The following is a 7,144-nucleotide window of genomic DNA, read 5'->3' on the forward strand; positions in this document are numbered from 1 at the left end:
TCACTACTTAAAACTCTCCTAGAACTAATGTGTATTTTTCACAGATTCTAATATTCAAAAGTTAAAATTATTTTTAAAAATGCTTGCATCCTAACTTTCATTATCAATTGGGCTCTTCCTTGTGCTTTATCACTCAGTGCAAATCAACAATTAATTTATAACTCTATTTATAAACATCCCCTTTAATAAAGAATATAATCATCCCCTTCTGTGAGACTAATCAATAACATCAAAGGCAAGAAATTAACAAATTCCAAGTACTGGCTTGGATGACTACTATTTCTTTTCTACCTAGTTGAACAGAATCAGCAGATCTTTGTGAGAGTAGCTACATTTCCATGTTTATCTCCAACTGATGTGGAACACAAAATCCTCTTTTACACAATGGATGCTGAGGAGTCATAATGGGACTTAGCTCTCTTGCATTCAATGAATCTGCTTAATCTCTTCCTTTTGAGACAGAACTTAATAAATGCTGAAAACTTTAGGCAGTGATTCCAAAAGCTTGTAAATTTTTCATTGCTCCAGAAAACCATTAGAAGTGCCATTCAAAGTTGACACCAAACCAGGAAAACAGTGATATGGGGCTCCGTGCAGTTAAAGAAAATCTATTTCAAGGGATGGAAGGATTCAGGGAACAGATGTGTTAGCCAAGATGACGAAAAACTCTTGATATCTTCCAGTGACATTACTTGAAGCTCTCTAATAGCTTTGAATGATTTTAATTTTGTGACAGAAAAGAAAAAGTCCTCAAAGGATAATTCACCAGAAAGGGCGAGGCTAATAGGAATCAGGTTCCTAAAATGGGGACAAGGTCAGAGTGTTTAATATTTGTTGGCCAAAACTAAGAGGCTAAGTTGTCAAAGCAGAGTGCTGCTGCTTGGAAGTAATTGTTAAATAAAAAATCATGAGTGCATGAGAACTAAAAAGAGTGTTGTAACTATTGAGTCTAAGAGTGTGTTACCATGAAGACTCAGGGTTTGGGATCAATCAGGACATGTTATAATAAAAGCTGTTCATTATCAGACTGCAGGGCCAGTTATGGCAGAAACACAACAGCAGCAGAACTGACAGAGACAAAGGAAAAATTTGAAGCCTATTTATCTCCCTCCATTTGATTATAGAATTATCTTCCTTAGACTTCAAGGATATCACTAGGTCCTTGATAAATTAAAGGAGGATGGTAGAATAGCTAACTTCTGCTAAACTGGGGATTTCAAGACCCAAATAGCAAATTAAAAACATCATAGATGTGATACTATTTGTATCTGTGAGTAGGGTTATGCTTGAAATGAAATGGATAATGCTGGAAACCCTAAGGATTAAGGTTTATAAAGTCCTAAGATATTGGCTAGTGGTATATCTCAGTAGTAGGAAAATTTCCTAGCATGCATGAGAAGAAAAGGAACAGAGAGGGGAAGAGAGGGGAGAGAATAAACTTTGGAGGTGACACCTGAATTCTTCACTACTTCCTTTTTTTAATTAACTTATTCATTTTAATTATGTATATATAACAGCAGAATGCATTTTGATTTATTGAACACAATTGCAACATAACTTTTCATTTTTTATTTTACATGATGTAGCATCACACTGTATGTGCAGTCATACATGTACCCAGGCAATAATGTCTATCTCATTCCACCATCTTTCTTGCCCCCAAGGCCCCTCCCCGTCCTTCTCTTTGCCCAATCAAAGTATCATCACTGCTTTTTGGCTAGACCTTTGAAGGGTTTCTGACTGATGAACTGTCCTAACTCACTACATTCCATACATAGCTACACTATGAAAATCACCTCATATGTAAGATGCAACAGGTGTAACTATTGTGGATCTAAATCTAATGTTGATTAGTATTGTAATGTAAATACTTACACAGTATTGCCACTAGCAATGGTATAAGACAAGGAAATCTCTCCACAATTATCTGAAGCAGACATATTAACACCACATTGAAGAAGCAGCTCAATTATTTGTGTTAATTTGTGTTCCACAGCAAACATGAGGGCTGTTCTAAAATGAGAGAGATAACTTCAAACTTAGTTATTTTAATAAATTTAGTTAAAAAGCCATTGTATTACACTTTACCAATTTTATATCTAGCTTGACATACACTAACAGACGTATACATCTTGGAAGATCAAATCTTTATCTTTGTAAATCATTTTTAAGTCTAAAAGGAAAACAAACACATAAAAAGAAATCATTTGTCCCAAAAGGGGAGAGTTACAAATTTAATGTTCAATGAACAGTACCTATGATGAGGTCATTAACCTGGAGTTGGAAGATTTCAATGAATAAGGCTCTGTTTTCTTTCTAGGGTGATGTAATATATTAACTCACAGTCAGCAAAAGGTCAAGAATAAAAAAGTTATTTGCAGGTGTAACATAATCACAGTAGAACTGGTGATAATAACAGTCATTGTTGCTTCAGTCATTCACTCTGAGAAGCATTTCCCAGGCACTGAAATCAGTCTACATGTATAATCTTGCAAGCAGCCTTCAAGCATATATTATCCTGTTTTTCATTAGAAATATACAATATTTGTCAAGAGCAATTAACCCTCACTTAGGAAAAATCTGAAATCAATATTCTACAAATTAAATAATTTAAAGCAAAAAGTCATCCAAAGAACAAAATAATTTTCAATGTCTATTTACGTTCAACACAGCATTTCCAAAAGAAAACTATATCAGGATAAGACAAAATATTACAAAAAGTTTAAAAACTTCAATAGTGAATAAAAAAACCTAAATGTCCATATTTGGCAAAACTCACATGAAAATTCTAACACAAGTTCATGTGATCAACAAAAATAATAATCATCAGCCAATGATTATAAGGGCATATGCATCATATTACATACTTTTATTTTTGTTGCTCAGTTTGAATAACTGATTTTCTCTCTATAGTTTATGTTCATATATTTTACTCTACTCCATCGATTATGTCATTCCTATTAATTTAATATTTTTAACTTGAGTGATTTTACTACAATATTAAGCTTTTTTTAAAAAAAATAAATTACTATACCTTCCCTTACCATCAACTGCATGTATGTTTGCCTTATTCTCAATAAAACATTCTACCATAATCTGTCTGTTTTTCTTCATGGTGAATAAAAGTAGAGCTTGGCCACTCTGAAAAACAACAAAATAGCTTATTCATGAAATTACTACTTCCCAGCTAAACTTAACCTTACAAAATACTGTATAAACATAAGCATATAATAATAATGTAAATTAAGAGTAGCCACTCTCTTCTCTTCCCATTCTTCTTTTTTTTGAAATGCCTCTCCTCTGCCTAGAGTGGCCACATGAACTCCAGTCATTTTCAAAACTGCTTCATACATTACTGTTTCTATGGATCTTTGCCACTATCAAGCTTCATCATGGCATCTAGGAGTTACGTAACATGCATCCACCTCAACCAAGAGGATCTTGAGGACATAAACTGTCTCTTCTATCTCAGTAGCCCCATTCCCTAGTACATATTAGTAAAGGATGTAATTATTATATTCAATTAACAAGCCAAATTCTCAACTCGATAGTAGGGTGTATCAATCATATTACGCAGAATGTCTACTTTTTCAGAAATACCAAGCTGCATAGAAAAGTTTCCTTGCAAATGGGTGGAATAAAAGAATATCATGCTAATTGAAATAAGTCAAACTAAGAAACTCAAATGTCAAATATTTCATATGTGGAAGCTGCAGTGAAATAAATAAAAAGAGAAGGGGATAACAGAATATTAAAAGATGTAGGTAAGATCATTAGTGTACAAAAAGGAGATTGAGAGGCAGAGTAGGAATGGGAAGGCAAAGAAGAAGTAATTCTTTAAAATTCATGTTATATGAATATATATCATAGGAAACTGCACCTTTATGTATAAGTAAAAAGAAACAATCAAATATAAATAAATAAACTAGTGAAAGGAAGTCCAGGACTATAGGAGGAGGAGAATAGAGGAGGAAGAGTAGGACAAGAGGGAAAAGAGGGAATCATGAACTCAACTGGAATTCCATGCATGTATTATTTTGTTGGAATGAACACAACTACTATGTAAAACTATAAACTCTAATAAAAGTAATATTTAAAATGTATTCTCAATTGTAATGACAATCCTGGTAACATAATGCTAAGGTACTTTCCAATTTTTTTTTACTCTCATTCCACTTTAATTTCTACTTAAATTATTTATAATTTAAGGCAAAATTTAATTCAGAAATATTGTGTATCAACAAGATTCATGCAGATCTACACAGAATATTTTTATTATCATGAAAGACACTAAATCATTTGCATTTTTAAGGAACAAATCTGAAGAGTAATACATATTACATCTTGAAAAATCTATGAGTTATCTACTTCTAGCAATAATTTATTCACTTCTAGCAATAAGTAACCTAACCAGCCTTTCAAAAATTTTAATGGGAGCATGATTTTTATAGTATATAGAAAGAAAACTATTTAAATGCCATATTCTAAATTCAAAAATTTAATCCCATTTGAAAGAGATTCATAATATATTATGTAGGCCATATTCTTGAATATCAGTAGAAACCACCATGAAATCTTTATCAAAATATATTATAAAATAGGAGTTGTAACCTCATTTATAGAGGCAAAGTAGGTGATCTGAATGAATGCTGCAGTTGCCAGTAGCAAACTGAAGAACATGTGTGCCCAGCATGTGGGAGGCAAACCCTGCATACCACACCACACAGTACTATGGTTCAAGGGGGACCATATCAGGTTCCCTCACAGAAGCTTGAAGTTCAGATTTCTGCATGAGTCTCTTGAATTCTAGATGTGGACTGAATTCATGAAGGCAAACTAAACATACACATGAGCTACAAAAGAAGAAGTAGGAATACAAGGAGAACTTCCAACATTTGCTACTATTCCAATAAAAAAAATTCTGCTTATAATCAGTATTTGTAACATACATCACTGTTAATTTTAAAGAAACATTTCAAATATTTTGGAAATAATGGTGATTGATGTATATACCATGTTTTTGTCTTCAATATCTGCATTGAATGAAAGCAGTTTTGTTGCTACTAATGTGCTCCTATAAAAGAAAGCATAGTGGAGAGGAGTTTCACCCTTGTTGTTGTGAACATTTGTGTTGGCACCATGTTATAGAAGAATAATTGCACATTCCTCTTCTTCATATTGTAGGGCCTGTCGGTTTTAACCAAGAAATACATTGTGAATTTGAGAAATACAAGAAAAATATTTCACATTTCACTCATTAGTTATAACTAACTGGCATTACTTGATTTTTCTTCTAAGCATTTTATCAAATTCATTTCCTGCAAAACCATTGGCTACATCTTCCTTCAACAATGGTGTGTTGCCTTCACTGTCACACAAGTCAACGCTGCATTTCCTCTTCACTAGAAGAGCCACCACTGCTGAATTGCCATAGGCACAGGCATAAAAGGAAAGTAAGAAGCTTTGTTAGGAATTAATAAGACACATTTTGAAATGCACAACTATTTATGCAATTATAAACATTAAGTAACTCATAATTCTTCTATTTTCTTCTGAAGAAGGTATAATATTTACTAGCTGTCATTACTTATTAAATTAATGAATGATTGGCCTATGCCATTGACACTTTCTTTCTTATTTCTTGTTTCTGATACTACTGGAGATTGCACCCTGGGACACTCAACTATTGATCATATCCTAAGCACATTTTATTATTTTTAAAAAATATATTTCATGCAGGGTCTCACTATGTTGCCCACCCTAGCCTTGAACATCCAATGCTCTTGCCTCAGCATCCTACGTCACTGGAATCATGGGTATGTGCCACTGTACCCAGTTCCATGAATTTTACTTATTTTTGTTAGTTTGTTTTCATGGTGCTGGGGATGGAACCAGGCCTGAAGCATTCTAGGTAAGGAAGGTCTCTACCATAGAACCACATCCTCAGAACAGAGCAGCCCACTTGCTTAAAAATGACATGGCCTTGAGATTTAGCTCATCTTCAGTGTAAGTTCTATTTCAGGCTCTGTGATATACTAGTTATCCCACAGTCTTTGTCTTAGTCAGTTTTTTAAAAAAGGATTAAAGTGAATATCTCTCATGGTCTACTATGATGCTTAATTGAGAATGTAAAACATTTGAAGATTTTCTAGCTATTGGAATCAATACTATTGCTTTTACCAACTAAAAGTATTTCAATTAGTAAATTAGTAGCATTATAGTGATTTTTACAGATATTTTTAAGAAAACTATATTTCAATACGCCTTAGATGCTTTTTTCAATCATTTTAACAACATTGACATTGGAATGCCACAAATAATTCAGGCTGCATTACAACTATAATTGTCAGCATTTAATTTTTTTCTTCAAACACATAATAAAGAATGATCATATAATCCATGGTGCCTTGCCTTAAGTGAAATGCAAGACAAATAAGAGATTTATGGCACTTTTCATCACATGGATGGCATTTAAATTATGTTCAGTTCTTAAAAGTACTATAGGTAAAGTAGGCTGGATAATAACATCAAAATACCAAACTAAAAGCAAAATACCCCTTATTTACCTTATTTTTTTCCCAAGTAACTTAATGACAAAGGAAAAAGAACCCCAATAAATTAGTATGGTTAAATTAATTCAGTATTTAGATATACAGGATATATGTGAATCAGGTATTTTCAATGTTCAGTATTTAATACTGTCTTAATTTTTCACAAATGAAGTTTAAAATTTCTTACCTCCATTGATGCCTAATTGAAAAGGAGGAAGAACTGTTTTATTTGAAATTGAGTCCTAGCACTTCAGTTTTAATTAACTGGTCATGTAAAGGAAGTTTTTATGTAAAAGTTCTGTGAGATAGTAAAATATTTGAAATACAAAATAAGTAGCTGTGCAGTTTTTTTAGCATAAAAAAGTATTCAGTTACAAGTAGAAATGAATAGAATTAAATAATAGATAAGAATAGTTGAGAACTTCAGTATTTTTAAGCAAAACTTTTATAAAGTAAGCAATAGTTTTGCAGTAGTAATAATCTTTTATACTCGCTCTCTTCTATTTTCATCACGATGCAATGAAAACATTGAAATAAAATATATATAAGAAATGTATGTGTAGTAATACCTACAATAGATGAAATGCACTATA

Source organism: Callospermophilus lateralis, unplaced genomic scaffold (assembly GCF_048772815.1).
Source record: "Callospermophilus lateralis isolate mCalLat2 unplaced genomic scaffold, mCalLat2.hap1 Scaffold_45, whole genome shotgun sequence".
Taxonomy (NCBI): Eukaryota; Metazoa; Chordata; class Mammalia; order Rodentia; family Sciuridae; genus Callospermophilus; species Callospermophilus lateralis.